The 16,763-nt window shown below is 37.9% G+C and overlaps 1 protein-coding gene across 1 annotated transcript in view; it reads right to left on the reverse strand.

The window, feature by feature from the left end:
- The window catches only part of LOC136864575 (lethal(3)malignant brain tumor-like protein 3), a 399,309-nt gene that overhangs the window by 102,913 nt on the left and 279,633 nt on the right, over positions 1-16,763 (reverse strand). The window lies entirely within an intron of this gene.

Here is a 16,763-nt window from a genome sequence, read left to right on the forward strand (position 1 = left end):
TGCTATGATTCATCATAAAATTTCCAATTATTCATTCTTGACTGCACGTCACATAATGGTAGAAACTCCTCCTGTCTAAATTTAAGACTGCAAACTCCACGATAACCAAGGTCAACTGTGGGGGTGTAAGTGAATTATGTAGATCGCGATTAGCCATGCTTTTTTTTCTCCCTCTCTGAAGATTACTGTAGGATCCTCTATTTAAATAGGCATGTTTCCGGTATATGAGGAATAAGAAGACGGAACCTGATATGTGAGCTTGTAATTTTGAGAGTGTAGTGGTGTTAAATATATGAGTTCCCCTGCTGAATATGTGTAATTAGGGCGATGTAGAATGCCGCCTTGAGAATGAGATAATTGAGGCCAAATGTAGGCTAGTATACGATGTTACGCTGATAATGTTAATGAGTCAAAGAAAGAGATTGTCTTTGTGATGATATGAATATTTAAGAATAGCAGGTAAAGTATGAGGCTTTGCTTTGCGGGGAAGGAAAAAAAAAAAAGGGGGATGATGCGGGTCAACCCGTTTGACAGTTTTATGGTCAAGGGAAGCTCAAGTGAAGTTTGTTTGCCACTTCGTAAAAGGAGATAGATTCAGTTCGTTCTTTTTTCCCCGTAGTATAACGAAGACATGCATAAATCAAGAAATGGACATCGTCGTATAGATCTCAGATTTGATAAATGAATGAAATCCTCCCATATTTCTGTTATTTTTTTCTTAATTTAAGTAAAAACCGTTATAGGGTTTTCAAGTTGTTATACCCTCATACGCCGAAGTCCCTGGGTTTGAGTCCCAGATTCTCGCGAGGATTGTTGCTCACCCGTGGCAAATGAGATGGATCATGCCAGATACTGTTCTTTCCATGGAAATGAAGTGCAGAATTTTATATTATTTCTTCAAGTGAATGTTTATTATATGTCATATAATGTAATATATTGGTTGTTGAGTTGCTATATGTACTTTTTTTTTCTCTCTCTCTCTCTCTCTCTCTTTTTTTTTTTTTTTTTTTTTTTTTTTTAAGGGACACTGTTGAATTGGAATGTCGCAATATTAACGCATAGGCAATCCCAATGAAACAGGTGTTATGAGGGAGTTAATACTCCGCATGATAAATTAGGCGAGGTCATTTAACTCTTATACGCTCAGCGAGCCGATCTATTGGCTCGGGTGGTATCGTTTAAAACACTCAGCATGCCGATCTATCGGCTTTGTGTTCGGATGGCTGTATAAGTACCTTAATGGACCCCAGATGTCAGGAAAAGGCATCAATAGTAGCTTTTGGATTTAGTTTACACTTTTCTCGAGAGATAGAGGCACTAAGCTCACCTGTTTGGAACAAATGAAGTTATCAAATCGCGTATGTTCACCGCATGGCGAGTTGAAGTGTGCTGCTTGCGAGTACAGTCTCATTTAAGCTTCAAAATACGTGTTTTCCTTCGTTTTATTGTTTCCATTTTAATAATAGATTATTGTTAATTATATTTTGTTTATATTCTACATTTATCGGTGTTCTCAAGTGAATTTTAGTTTAGCATTTCGTGTAATTAGATTTTCGTGCCACGAGTAGGCCTAATTCTTTTACATGGCTGGGCCAAGTTCTAGGCTAAATAATTCCGATGTTTTGGATTAGATGCTTTAGACGATGATGGTGACGTTATAGCCTATATTGATTTGTCTTTCAGTCCGATTCACTGGCTGAATGATCAGCATTGAGGTCTTCGGTTCAGAGGGCCCGGGTTTGATTCGCGGCCAGATCGGGAATTTTAATCGCCATTGATTAATTCTCCTGACCCGGGGCCTGTGTGTTTGTGTTCGTCCCAACACTTTCTTCTTCATATTCAGACAACTACCACGGTAACACACGATAGTGATTACCTCGCCCCCATATAGGGGTGGCATCAGCAAGGGCATCCGGCCATAAAACACGAGCCAAATCCACATGTGCGACACAGTTCGCACCCGCGACACCACAGGTGTGGGAAAAGCTGTAGATAAAGAAGAAGTTATTCGGATATTACAGGTACTGATGATAGGAGAATGTTTTCCAAAATACAAATGCTGACTCCGGAAGGTACGTGTACAGTTCTTTACGTCAGGTGCTATAACTCATGACTAAATAAGAATACAAAAAACAAAATTATATCATGTTATACAGAATTAAATGCTCTTATTTTCAGAATGACTGAACAACAATATCACTAAAGAACATATTACTTTTTTAGTATTTAAAAACCAATTTTTATTTTTTGTAATATATTTTCAAATTTCAAAATTTATTTTGTAGTAAAATATGCCATGAACAATTTTGGGATATTTTTTTCCTAAAACGATATTAAATAGTGTACTACTGTGATTTTTTTCAATTTTGTAACTGGGGATTTCTTTATACGGCAATTTTTTACATTTTAACATGCATAATCATGAAAAATGGCCTGAGTGTTTTGGGCTTGACTGGTGAAAATAGCCTGAGAGCAAAAGGGTTAAGTAGACAATGTGACATAACTATCATGTGTTTAAAATGCGCTCAGGAAATTTTGCAGTACCCCTCAGCTAACAGGATCTCAGGGCATCGTGATATACAAATTGAATGAAATAATTCATGCCGTAAAGAGGATATGCCTTTGTGAAAGATATGTATAAAGTGTTTTAATATGATATATGATAAGATCTTCCGTGTGCTAAATAGTTCTGGAAGGGGACGCCCTTTCGATGTATTTTCAATGATTTGAAGGTTATGAAGTGATAAATGCTAATCTGTGAGAGACAGAAAAGGACATTCATAGTTCAAACCTAATTTATGAATTAATGTTATTGTGATATTGTGCTAGGTACCAACTGATGAGCCCATCCTAGCACACGGGGGCGAAACGCTGGCAACCAGAAACGAGTTGGCTGGAAAATTTATAACGTCCAATAACGGATCATTTATATGGGTATTAATGTTATTGTTTCGGTAAATATCTCAGCATATCTTTATGTAATGTACCAGTGTTTCCTTAGCTAATTAAAGGTGTTTATGCAAAAATAGATGATTTTCCTTCTCATTATTAGTGTATTCGTATTCCTTTGATATCCGAGACTCTTTCCCCCTACTTAGAATTAAATAGCTTAAGCCCCTTTCCGGACATACCATGTACCCAAGCTCTTGAGCCAGCCGAGGAAAGACTCAAGTAGGGGTGATGGACTTCGATTCCAGGGACTGTTCGAGGGTCTCGTCAAATAAATCCTTTCAGCCACTTCATAAGCCAATTAAGATAAATTGTTATGCACTGGAACCCTGAGACAGGTGCAGTACTTCTAAACTTAATTAGTGCGTTCAATAAGATTATATAGTTGTTTTATTTCAAAGAGGCCAGTAGTGTCTATCATAGCATCATTTCGTAAATAATATGTATTCAGTACGTTCAGTGTGAGGATAATTAAAGTGTAGAAATGTCAGTGATTCAGTGTTGTGTCTGTCCATACGGGGCAGTCTAATCCTCCTAATATGTGTATTTGGGCCTACAGAAATATTGTTTGTATGTGTACCCATATGGGTTGTTTCATTGGTTGCAACATAACAGGGATAACAGCAGCTTGGATCAAATGGTGAAAATGACTAAGTTATCTGTGATTGTCAGATGAAAGGCAATCTCAAATTGAAGATCTATCGCAATGTCGTCCATCTTATCACACTACAATTTCAGAACATCAGCTAAATAAGAATAAGGCTGAATACCGAACAAGCATCGTGGAGATAAAGATATTCATATGGGCAGCAGCACCATTATATTCAATTCTTTCCAATGTAAACATAAGCAGACTACCAGACAAATCTTGATAAGTTCCTTCCTGAGCGATGTTTCGACATCATCGAATTATCATTAAAGGACATGATTTACACTTCAAACAAATTTTGAGGAAGCTCATGAAGTTAATTCCCCTTTGTTTAGTTTTTCTGCACTTCACACTTGACTTCATGGACTTATTTTCTTACCCCCAAAAGTGTGTATTATATCCCCTTGCACCAATCACAGCATCCAACTTTTCAGGCAGGCTCCTGATTAACACTGCAATGTCCTCTTGAAGAATCATTACCTTTTCTTCCAGGAGGGCTTCCCTTAAGTTCTGTATGGTGTCTGGATAGTGTTGATGTATCCTTCTCCCCACTGGTTCCATAGATGCTCAATAGCATTCAAACTGGGGCTTCGAGGATGCCAATCCATAACGTTAATTTCTGCTTCATCCAAGAACTGTTGCACACATCTTGCAACATGCAGGCTTGTACTGTCCTGCATTAATGGAGCGACATCATGTTTGTTTTGTCTAAAGAAGATCTATCAATACTGTTAATCATGTTTCTCAGACAATTCAACTAGGGGCATGAAAAATTGTGAAATAGTTGTAAACTTTCTAGAAATGTTCAGAATGTCTCAATATCTTGATTTAAAGAAGTTACAACCCTACCAGAAACAGAAATAATGAGTAAAAAGGAATCAAACAAGCCTAAAATATCCAAAGCTGAGGGTAAGAAGTCTGCATTTGCAAAAGAAAATATCTTCTAAACCTCAATTCTGCGCATTCACTTATTTCTAACACTAGTCCAACACTCACATGATGTATTCTATAGCCAAATGACCTGTGACCATGCCTCCAACACAATCTCCACCTATTTTTGCCCAATGCACACTTCCCAAATTACGTTCTTTGTTCATAATTTGCATAACAATTTCACTACATCCTTCCTTTTTTCTCATAGTAACTGTTCACAACTCTGATGGCTTCTAAAGCATACCTTACTCCTGGGATAAGCACTTCAGATTTTTCTAGCTTCTTTTCTTTTTCTTCTTCATCTTCATGGTCACTGTGGCCCTTGTTCTTTACTTCACTTACAACAATGACATAACACTGACATCAGTCTGTGCCAAAATCACAAATAGGCCATCTTAGGAGTGGTGATTTTTAGTATTTTGAAATCAGAAGTTTAGCATTTTGATTTGAACATTTAGCATTTTGTAGCATTTATACATTTGCAGTTTAGCATTTTATAGCATTTTGGAGAAGAAAAAAAAAATTAGATAACACTGATAAATCACTAATGTCTTTCGAAATGACGTTAATGTGAAATTAAAATCATGTCTGTAAGAGGTTAATAGTGAGATAAAATTCCAAAAACTAAGTTATGTATTTATTTTATATTACCAGTAATATAAGTTTAAGTAACACAGGGATAAATAGAACAATTAATACAGGCTAAAGCATAACACAGCAAAGAAAAAAAAAAAAAGATAAATTTATACTGATGCAAAACTAGAAAATACATATGCATGAACGTGATGAAAGTTCATGAATCAGTAACACTGCTGAATGAAATCATAGAAAATATCTCAATATTTTTTTCTGTCATTCGTGTTCTCCTTTGTCACTTACAATTAAATTGTATTTGGTGAAATATCTTTCAGTATCTACGCTATTGGTAGGAGCCCGAATACACTGCAGGGCTGCTTGAGCAAACTCTGGATATTTGAGCTTAACTGCCAACAGCATTTACAGGCAGTCTACATCTTTCTGCATAATTTGTACCAGTTGGGAATGAAAATATTCATATCCCTCAACAAAACTATCCATATTAACATCCTGTAAAACTGGGACCTTTCTTTTACTCTCACTTTAATATTTCAAACTAAACAACAACACTTGGCCAGCAATAACAGGATTAAAAAGCTTTCCAACCTCTTGAAATAAGCAATTTGTCGCATTTTCTACCATATGACTGCTCAACTTTTTGTTGCACTTAAGCATACACCCCATAAACGTCCGACTCGTTGGCTGAATGGTCAGCGTACTGGCCTTCGGTTCAGAGGGTCCCGGGTTCGATTCCCGGCCGGGTCGGGGATTTTAACCTTCATTGGTTAATTCCAATGCCCCGGAGGATGGGTGTTTGTGCTGTCCCCAACATCCCTGCAACATACACACCACACATAACACTATCCTCCACCACAATAACACGCAGTTACCTACATATGGCAGATGCCGCCCACCCTCATCGGAGGGTCTGCCTTACAAGGGCTGCACTCGGCTAGAAATAGCCACACGAAATATAATAATACCCCATAAACATGTTTTTCATTTCTTTTTTTTACACTTCCATTTGAAAAAGAGTTCATGAAATGCAACATATCTGTGGGTAGGCCCTAAACATCCTCCAGCATACCTTTTAAGCACAGCGCATGAAGTTAATAACTCATCCACAACTTATGTGCAAAGGAGCCCTCCAACCTGAGTTACAAATTTAGCCTGACTCTGTACTTTGAAACAATGACCTTCATCATTCAAATATTTAGGAGGAATGAAGAATTGCTGTTATCAAATTTTCATCCAGATATCAAAAAAAGTATTTTGAAGCATCTAAATACTTGTTAGTATAATCCATAGATTAAAACCATGAATTCCAGCATGTGAGCATGGGGAAAGGAAATATTACTGCTGGAAGATTTGGATAACTTTCCTCAAGAAAATTAATATAAGCACTTTTCATTTTTCTTGAATGTAAGAAAGCCATTTTCAATTTGAATACGATATTGTTTAGTTGTGATATTTCTTTTAAAATAACATCTTCAGCTAAGTTAAGCATATGTGCAAAACAGCGGATGTTCATAAGATGGTCACCAATTATAGTCTCCACTGCTTTAAAGCAAGTCCCCAAGTATCGAGCGAAATCTGATACCAAAAAAGTCCATTTTCATATGATATATCGTATTCTTTCAAAGTGTCAGTGATTGCCCTGCTATAAGTAGTAACATTTGCTTTGTCAAGAAAGCTACAACTACCTAGAAATATGTCCTGGTTTGCTTTATCGCATATTGTTTTGAATAAAACTGCGAAAACATCTTTTCTGCTTGTCTGAAATCTTGTCTGCAACTATAGCAATTGGCTTTCCTTGTAGGGGCTCCTTAATCTCAGCTTTCACTGCTTCTCCATTGCGAGGTACATATTCATGTCACAATGTAGTTGCCTTTGACAGATCTCCTGATCCTGGCATGTACCTGAACGCACAATTGAAATAAATTAGCTAAAATGACTTAAGCACAAGTTCTGTACCATACTATAATAATTTATATTGGGCACTTGACACATTCACGCCCATATCCGAGTTATTGCATATCCATGCGTGTCCATGCTCTGGACTGTGTCTGAGTTAGCCTGGATGAGTGCAACCTTGAATTGTAGCCATTCCTACACAGCTGTGGTTTGTTTTTGTCTCAAATATGTGCGACACAGATGAGGGTAACACCCTTATGAATGCATCTAGCTGCTTCTACTCACCAGAAACCCCATGGCCTTGGAGATTTTCCCTTCCACTGCATTTTTAAAATTCCGTTTCTGAAATAAGGCTAGTGCTGGCCAAGCTAGCTACTGCATAGTTGGTTTGCGATTGCACAAGCATGTGTATAGTCATGTTCTGAAGTGTAATCATGGCATTTAGGGACAATATAATTGTTGACAAAATTACCGACATCCTATTCAATGAAGATTCAGGTGATGACTAATTCCTGAACTAAGTGAAAGTGACAGTGATGACAGTGAAGAAGATTCTCCTGGACATGTGATGGAAAGCACAGTACCTGAAGGTTCACCTTTATTTTGCCCCCTTGCTATCCCATTTATGGCTAAACCAGGTCTAAATATTGAAACAGAAAACTCTAACGAGATGTCATTTGTAAACCTATTTCTCACAGCTGAATTTCTCGAATACCTGTGCGAGCATACAAATCTCTTTTGCCAGTCAGGTAATCAGTGTTGCGCCACGTCCCTTCTCTAAACGCTCTCTTACACAAACCTGGAGTCCGCCGACAGTTTCAGAAATGAGACAATTCCTGGGTTTGTTGTTCACTACTGGCATCATTAGTACACCATCTCTCAGAATGTACTGGACAGAAAATCCAATTTTCTCTACTCCTATTTTCTCAAAAACCATGTCACTAAATCATTTCAAAAGTATCCTGTCATTTCTCCACTTTAGTGACAGCAGCGAATACAAGCACAGCACTGACATATTATATATATTAGACCCATTTTACAGAAACTTTGTGCCAGATCAATGCGGATCGTGGGCTTGGTACTACGAGAGACGGTTTCTGAAAAGCGGTACTATGGAACATCGCGGTGCTTGCTGTTAGCCGAGTTCCAGATTGTTGCTTGCGGAGCAGTATTCAACAGTTCGAGCTCAACAAGAAGACATATTACATGTGATATAAGTGTCTTTTCCTTCAGAAACATAATTCTGACTCTTTGTTCAAACACAAGTATACATTACATTTTTTACACTGAGTAAGAGTTTTACTTTTACAGTCCTTTTGGTGGCAGCACCCTGTCATCAGACCTGAAAGAAAACTGGAAGTGTGAATTTTTGTTTGTACACCAAAAACTTACTAAAATGCTTGATGTATCCACAAAGATGCACACAAAATGCTGTCAGTTGTGTACACTGTTTTATTTACAAGTTATTTACACATATTCTGTACACACACACTAATGAACTGGAATCTTGACTCTCAATAGAACTCTTATAGACAATGTCATTGCTGACAAAGAACATTAACTCAATTCAAAAGCTCACTTACTTAATATTTTGATGAATAATTATTAGCAGATTATTATCGACGTAGTTATGTACGACAGGTTGTCAGTACAGACTTTATTTGGTATAACTCGTGGCCTTATAATTTATTATTTGTGTGTTGTATGATCATTATCAACGTAGTTATGTACGACAGGTTGTCAGTACAGACCTTATTTGGTATAAATCATGGTCATATAAATTATTATTTTTCTGTTGTATGATCTTACTTGTGTAACAGAACATGTGAGATTATGTCACGAAACTTCTGCTGTATGTTTATTAATACGACTTTATTTAATGTAAGAACACGTACTTAATAGTATATAATCTATTATTAACTGTAAATATGGTGTATAAATCTGATGTAATGTCATACAAGACAGGGTAAGAGTCTAGAACAACCCACCTTTGTCACTCAAGTTTTACAGAATTTTCTATTCATTTGTATACAGGTTATTGGAGACTCAAGAAGATACGAGAAAGCATGTATCATACTTTTCCAGAAGCCTGGCCAGGCAAGGTATATATAGGACGGTCTTGTGTTGTTTAGTTGAGTTGTTAGTGAGAGTCGTTAGTCGAGTTAAGTGTGTGAACTCATGTTGTGGTTATGCTGTTGAAGTGGTTATGTTGTGTTGGTACCACATGTGATCTTGTCACGTGTTGCGTAGTTGGTTTCCGGAGTTGGTTGACATGCTAATGTGGCAGTCGATTGAGTTCAAGATGGTGGTTCATTTGATGTGCAATTATGAATGTGTATATAATTTGTAAATAAAACAGTGTACACAAATGACAGCTTCTTGTGTGTGCGTCTTTGTGAATACGATAATTGCTGCCATGAGGAATATTACTAGCAGATAACCACGATATAATATCGGCTTGTTGTGTGTTTGTAGTAGGGATTCGTTCTAGCTGTACCAAATGGTAGCTGGCATTGACCATTACAATCACTGTGCCTTTGATGTTCCTTCATCAACAGAGTCTAAAAACTTCAGAAACCACTCTTTAAAAACCATAGCGTTCATGTCAGTGTGGTAGTCATCACTGGTAGATTTCACCTTTGGGCTGAAAACCAATTTACATTCCTGAAGAAAACAAGTGTGACGGAAACCTACATGACAAACAATAATTTGTCCACCTTTCACCACAGGAACTTTTAAAACTCCTATACCCTTTTTATCTTGCCCGATTTTCGTTGGAGCATAATTCTGAACGAATGTAAGTCTCGTGTAAATAAAATATAAGGTGTGATGTTTCCTTATTCCTCAGAAGATGCATTTTTCTGAAAAACATTACTCTGGCTGTTACTATATCAGCTATCTCCATTAAAAATATTCTCCCGTCGTTGCTTTTTTTAATACCTGAACCCCATAAACTTCAGTATCCTCCACAATGAAGTAACTCCCCATTTAAATTTTATCTCTCTTTCTAAATCACCACATAATTTGTTCAGTGTCTGGTATTTACCCTTTACATAATAACTGAGGAGATTTCTTCTTATTACATCTTTATGGCATCCGTCGATTGCCTTTGGTGTACAGTTCCTTTTGATTCGTTTGCGCAGTGACTGAAATGAGATGGAACCAGATGACTGCGTACTGTCTTCACCTTCTGTTACTATACGCTGAACGGTTTGCATACTAACTAGAAAAATTTCCGACACACTCTGCTGCACATTATACACACTCACTAAAGGGCCATTATTTTCTGCTTCCTTTTGAAAATATTCATGAACATTGCTGATCATTTTTCTACCCTGGCTCCTTATCCCCTTCATGTACTTCAGCTGTTTTCATTTAGCGCTTGTCTAACAGGGTGCAGGAAGAAGAGTTTAAAAATACAGTTCATGGGCAAGATGGCAGGAAGCAGTAATGCTAAAAGTAAGTATTTAAAAATTGAATTCATATTAATCTAGAAGCTTTACTGAATATCAGAATGTAATCAATGAAATGTGTAAATTGTTTAGTGAACATACAACATCGCACGTAACACCATCAGGTTTTGAATGTTGATATGCACAATTGTGTGGACTAGGTTTCCCTACAAGCAATGCAAACAGGAGTACCGAGTGCTGCTACCAAAAGGACTGTAAAAGCAGAACTTGTAGTCTACGTGAGAAATGTAATGTATAATATTTTAATTGTTTTAAATCGTTCCACACTGTAAAACAGAACATTTGATCATGTACATGTGTATATTCACATGTATTGAGCTGAATTTTTTATTTTTTCGTAAGTAGTGAATTAAGTCCTGACATGCACAATTGTGTGGGTGCTGTTTTTCAGATGATGGTTCTTATTTTGTAAAATAAACTGTAAACATGTATTTAAGAGCGTGACGCAACTGTAATAAACTAATATAACTTGGAAACAATATTCTCTAACTCATGGATAAATAATGGAAATATCAATTATTATCATCATTATTATAACTTTTGAGGTGTGGCTATGAAGTTGCTTACATTTACTATTATTATTATTATTATTATTATTATTACTATTATTATTGGAGAGCCTCCGTGGTTCAGGCGGCAGCGCACCGGCCTCTCACCGCTGGGTTCCGTGGTTCAAATCCCGGTCACTCCATGTGAGATTTGTGCTGGACAAAGTGGAGGCGGGACAGGTTTTTCTCTGGGTACTCCGGTTTTCCCTGTCATATTTCATTCTAGCAGCACTCTCCAATATCATTTCATTTCATCTGTCATTCATTAATCATCGCCCCAGAGGAGTGCGACAGGCTTCGGCAGCCGGCACAATTCCTATCCTCGCCGCTAGATGGGGGCTTCATTCATTCCATTCCATTCCTGACCCGGTCGAATGACTGGAAACAGGATGTGGATTTTCATTTTCAGTATTATTATTATTTATGTAGTTATGTCCGGACTTTATTTGGTATAAATTACAATCGTATTATTTGTGAGGTTATGTCATGAAACATCTGCTGTATATATATTAATATGAACTGCCTCTGTGGCTCAGACGGCAGTATGTCGGCCTCTCACCGCTGGGTTCTGCGGTTCAAATCCCAGTCACTCCATGCGAAATTTGTGCTGGACAAAGTGGAGGTGGGACAGGTTTTTCTCCGGGTACTCCGGTTTTCCCTGTCATCTTTCATTCCAGCAACACTCTCCACTATCATTTCATTTCATTTGCCAGTCATTAATCATTGCCCCAAAGGAGTGCAACAGGCTTCAGCAGCTGGCACAATTCCTATCCTTGCCGCAAGATGGGGGCTTCATTCATTCCATCCCTGACCTGATCACTGACTGGAAAATAGGTTGTAGGTTTTCATTTCATATATTAATATGAGTTTATTTAATGTAAGAACATGTAATTAACAGTATATAATTTATTATTACGTGTATGTATGTATAATCCACTGTAATATTGTGCGGCACACTGTAATATCCAGAATAACGTATCTTTTGCACTAGAGAGTTAGAGAAAATTCTTTTCATTGTAAACAGGTTACTGGAGATTCTCGAAATTATGAGAAAACATGTTGTGTCATATTCTTCTACATGCCTAGCCAGGCAATGTATATAAAGAGGTAGTCTTGTGAGTGAGAGTGGAGTTGTTTTATTGAGACTTGGGTGGAAGTCGTGTTAGCCGAGTGTTTGAAGTCAAGTATGTGAATCGGTTATGTTGGTAGTTGGTTGTGACATGCTACTGTAGCAGTCAGATTTTTGTTCAAGATGCCAGTTCATGAGTGTGTGTGTACAGAATATGTGTAAATAACTTGTAAATAAAACAGTGTACACAACTGACAGCATTTTGTGTGCATCTTTGTGGATACATCAAGCATTTTAGTAAGTTTTGATGTACAAACAAAAATTCACACCTCCAGTTTTCTTTCAGGTCTGACGACAATGTGCAGCCACCAAAAGGACTGTAAAACTCTTACTCAGTGTAAAAAATGTAATGTATACTTGTGTTTGAACGAAGATTTTAATTGTCCTAAATTATTCCACACTGTAATATAGAACAACTTATCATGTACATATGTATATTCACATGTACTGAGTTGAATTTTTTAAAGTAAGTAGTGAATTAAGTCCTGACAATTGTGTGGGTGCTTTTTTCAGATGTTAATTTTTATTTTGTAAAATAAACAAAAAAATATATGTATTTAAGAGCATTTTGATTTGTTCTTGACGTACAAAGGGCTAAGACTACTCAGCAACACAGCAGTTCGTAGAGCGAAGAGAGCGCGGCAAACTCCCCGGGCGACTGAGTAGTTCTCAGCACCACCGCTAGGCAATCTTTTGTCTGATCAGGCAGTGACATACTGCCCACACCCCACTTCCCCTGACAGCATGTAGGCTGCCCACCATCAGAAGAGAAAAAACCTATAGTAATCCAGTAAATATCAGAGCTGGAGAAGGGATCCTGAGGATTTCTGGGTGTACACGGTTACTGGGCTAAATTTACAGTGGTGGAGAAGATAGTGTTGATTTTATGGTCTGAAAGGATGTTTCTGATTTGGTATGGCTATGGATGATAATTAATAGAGCATTTTTTTCTGTGTGCCTGGGTCTTCCTTTAGGTGTCACTAATACAGACCCCTAAGATATATTCCCTGCTGTATGTGTTCAGTGAGTGTGTCCCAAAAAAAAAAAGTTCTGTTTCTTCATAATAGAAGTTAAATTCACCCAAAATCTATGTTCAGTTGAATAGGGTCTTAATTATTGTTTCTGTCTGAAAACATTGTTAGTATCCAACTTCAGGTACCCATCTGTACATGTAGGCGCTCTGTTAGCTGAGTGGGATAAGTGGTCGCCATAGCTCACTGTCTTTCTGTTGTGAGTTGAATGTTGTGGTGGACACATCTAAGATACTCTTGGAACTAGAGCAGGTTTACTTCTGCCTACAGTGAGAGGACAAATTTGTCAACATAATGTAGCTATTTTACAGGCTTGAGGTCAGTTGTTTCCTTGTCTAGGCTTTTTAAATTTCTTTGTTCACTAAGATTGAAGTTAGAAAACTGTCCATAATGAATAACGTTGACACTCTGAACTTCTATATTACAGAGTACTGAAAATCAGTTGCTGTTGACTAAGTGGTTAGCAAGCAAACTTCTAATTCTCTGGATCATGGGTTCAATTTCACTTAAGGTGAAGACTGGAAAATTTAGAGCTCACCATGTTGCTCTTTCCAGCACGTGAAATAATCCTAATATGTGTACCAAAGATGACCACCAGACAAATTCTAACCAGCCTCATAGAGTTCTCAGTTTCACAGTTAGGGACACTGTCCCGTAGTCTGGCTCTGTGGCTGACTTGGCCTTCGAGCTATAGGGTCCCAGGTCTGATTCCCAGCTGAGTCTTGCAATTTTAACCATGAATGGTTACATTATTTGGCTTCAGAACTTCGCATTTGTGCTCTCGTCAACATCCCTGCAATTCCCATTCCATTACATACATGTAGCAGCATTGTTATAGGCCAGTGTCTGCACGAACTGTTTAGAGGCACTTGGTTGAAGGAAATTTAGTCTTACAGTGCCCACTGTGTGTCCTGCCATTGACATGAACTTACTCTCATCACTCTTACAGTAGTGAATGACAAACCTGGACTGGTATGTACTGGAACCAGTTGTTTTAAGTGACGAATCTGGTTTCTCTTTATGCACTGACGACGGCCATACTTGTGTCTGGAGGCCTAGTGGTGAATGGCTCAATCTTACTTTTGCTGTGGCATGACACACCACATCCACTGCTTGTGTGCTGGTCTGAGATGGCCATCGTATACAACTGACAACAGTCAGTTACCCGTAGTAATGATACGAGGGACAATGACAGCACACACATACGTGCAGGACATACTGCAACCATGTGTGTTACCCTTCATGACAGAGCTTTCAAGAAGCAATTTCCAGCAGGATAATGCTCAGTTGCACAGAGCAAGGTAATCATAGGAATGCCTCCACAATATTGCCACAATTCCATTGCCTGTCCGATCACCAGATTTAGTGCCATCGAACATTTATGGGACCATACGGGGAGCCGAAATCAACAGTATGTGTCTACATGATCTAGTGAACCAGCTCCAGTGAATATAGACAGATATGCCACAGGATACCATATGACTCCTGTATGTTTCCTTGCCCACTTGTATGACACCTTGTATCCATCTTGTATTCCGATCTGCAGAATGCTAGAGTCTCACTTCAACTGTTCAGTTTTTTGCAACAAATTATCCTTTTGCTATGATATTCCATCAATGTGATAATCGTCAATAAGTTTTGTGTGATTCCAACAACTCCTACTTAGCGCGCAATTTTAGTATTGACTATGGTGCACCTATCCACGGGTGACAAGACTTGCCAAGCCTCAGTAGAACACAACACACTCCCTTTTTAAGCTAATTCTGGCCTATTCTGCAGTATATTAGTGAAATACCTCCATAGCTGTAGTGCATATTCAAACTGCTTGTCTGATTATATGAGTAGTATTAAACCAAATTGATTGTAAGAATATTTCACCGTTGCTCTAGAAGACTGTCAATTACAATCCATTTTCATGTTGTTGTTATGGCTCGGATTTCTACAACCTAAAATCTCTTGAAATATGCATGCATTTATGCCCTGCAAAGTACCAAAATACGATCTAAAATCTTGAAAATATGACTATAAGAGAACAAACTAAAAATATATATTTTCTTTTAAAAGTTAGTTACAGATGAAATAATTCATACCTCCCTCAGACTTCATTTTCAGTAAGTTATCCCGGACAATGACACGCAATTTCATATGGTCAAACTCGAAGGATTTTCGGCTGTCAGCAAGTAGAGCCTTGTACGTGGAGAAATGTCCTTCTACATCGCAATACGTAATGGGATCATACATGAAAAAAGGGAAATCGTTAGTGGAATGTTCCAGTTCATTTTCATTGAATCTTTCTTCTTTTTCACAAAGAATGTCAGCAGCTTTACACAATGTTGTGTACTCAGAATTTTATTCAAGCACATGTCATAAATTTTCCCTGACCTTGTTAACTATTTCACACAGTGCTTTCGATAACTCACACTCAGTTTCTTTCACAGTGGATCACACAATTGCATGCCCACAGTTTCAAAGTGTGCAATGAAAATTTTGATATCACAGAGTAATTTGAAATTATATAGGATTAGTTTCTTGACGTGATTGGAAACAACTCCTGTGCATGTTTATTTTTTTACAATTTGTTTTACGTCACACCGACACAGATAGATCTTATGGTGACGATAGTGTGGGAAAGGCCTAGGAGTGGGAAGGATGTGGCCATTGTCTTAATTAAGCGTTTACCCGGTGTGAAAATAGGAAACCACGTAAAACCATCTTCAGGCCTGCCGACAGTTGGATTCGAATTCACCATCTCTTAGATTCAAGCTCACAGCTGCATGCCACTAACCGCACGTCCAACTCGCCCGGTTGTATGTACACATTTGATTGCAGATGGATAACTTCTATCAATGTCACTGACGATCTTAATCTCACTGTAGTTTGTGCAACAGTAGTTTAAGTACCCAAGTCCCCTAACGTGTTACAATGGGCTGAGCGGGTAAGGGTAGTGATGGTACCTCTTCTTTAAACTTCTGAACTCGATGTTGAGCCTTAACAAAAATCTTCTTGGCGTTCGCAATTAATTTATCCACTTCAGGGTAGTTCCCTCAGACCTCCTTAGCCACTGTAGATAATGCACTTGCAAGACACATTACATGCACCATTTTTGGATACAAAATTTGAAGATATTTTGCTGCTTTTACCATGCACAGGACTGTGTCCGTTACGAAGATGAGCACATTCTCTTTTTGTAATATTCCTGGCCACAACAAATTCACTGCAGTGTTGAAAACAACAGTGATGGAGGAGTTGTTCACCTTATCCAACATCTCACATGTCAACAGAAATGTTTCTCGAGGCTAGTCATGTTTAAGGGTTCCTACAATAACATTTGCGACATATCTGCCATCTACGTTGGTGGTTTCATTTATGGACAGCCATATTTTGCTACTGCCCACACTATTACTTATTTTGTTCATTGTATCATCGTAACATGAAGTCAGATAGCTCTTTCTTAGACTCAGAGGGAATGGGATAAGTCATTTACTTCTCTTAAGAACTTTCAGAAACTAGGTACCTCTACTTTATATAAAGGAACTGGCAGATGTACCCGTGCTTCGCTAC

This window comes from Anabrus simplex, chromosome 2 (assembly GCF_040414725.1).
Source record: "Anabrus simplex isolate iqAnaSimp1 chromosome 2, ASM4041472v1, whole genome shotgun sequence".
In the NCBI taxonomy this organism is placed as follows: Eukaryota; Metazoa; Arthropoda; class Insecta; order Orthoptera; family Tettigoniidae; genus Anabrus; species Anabrus simplex.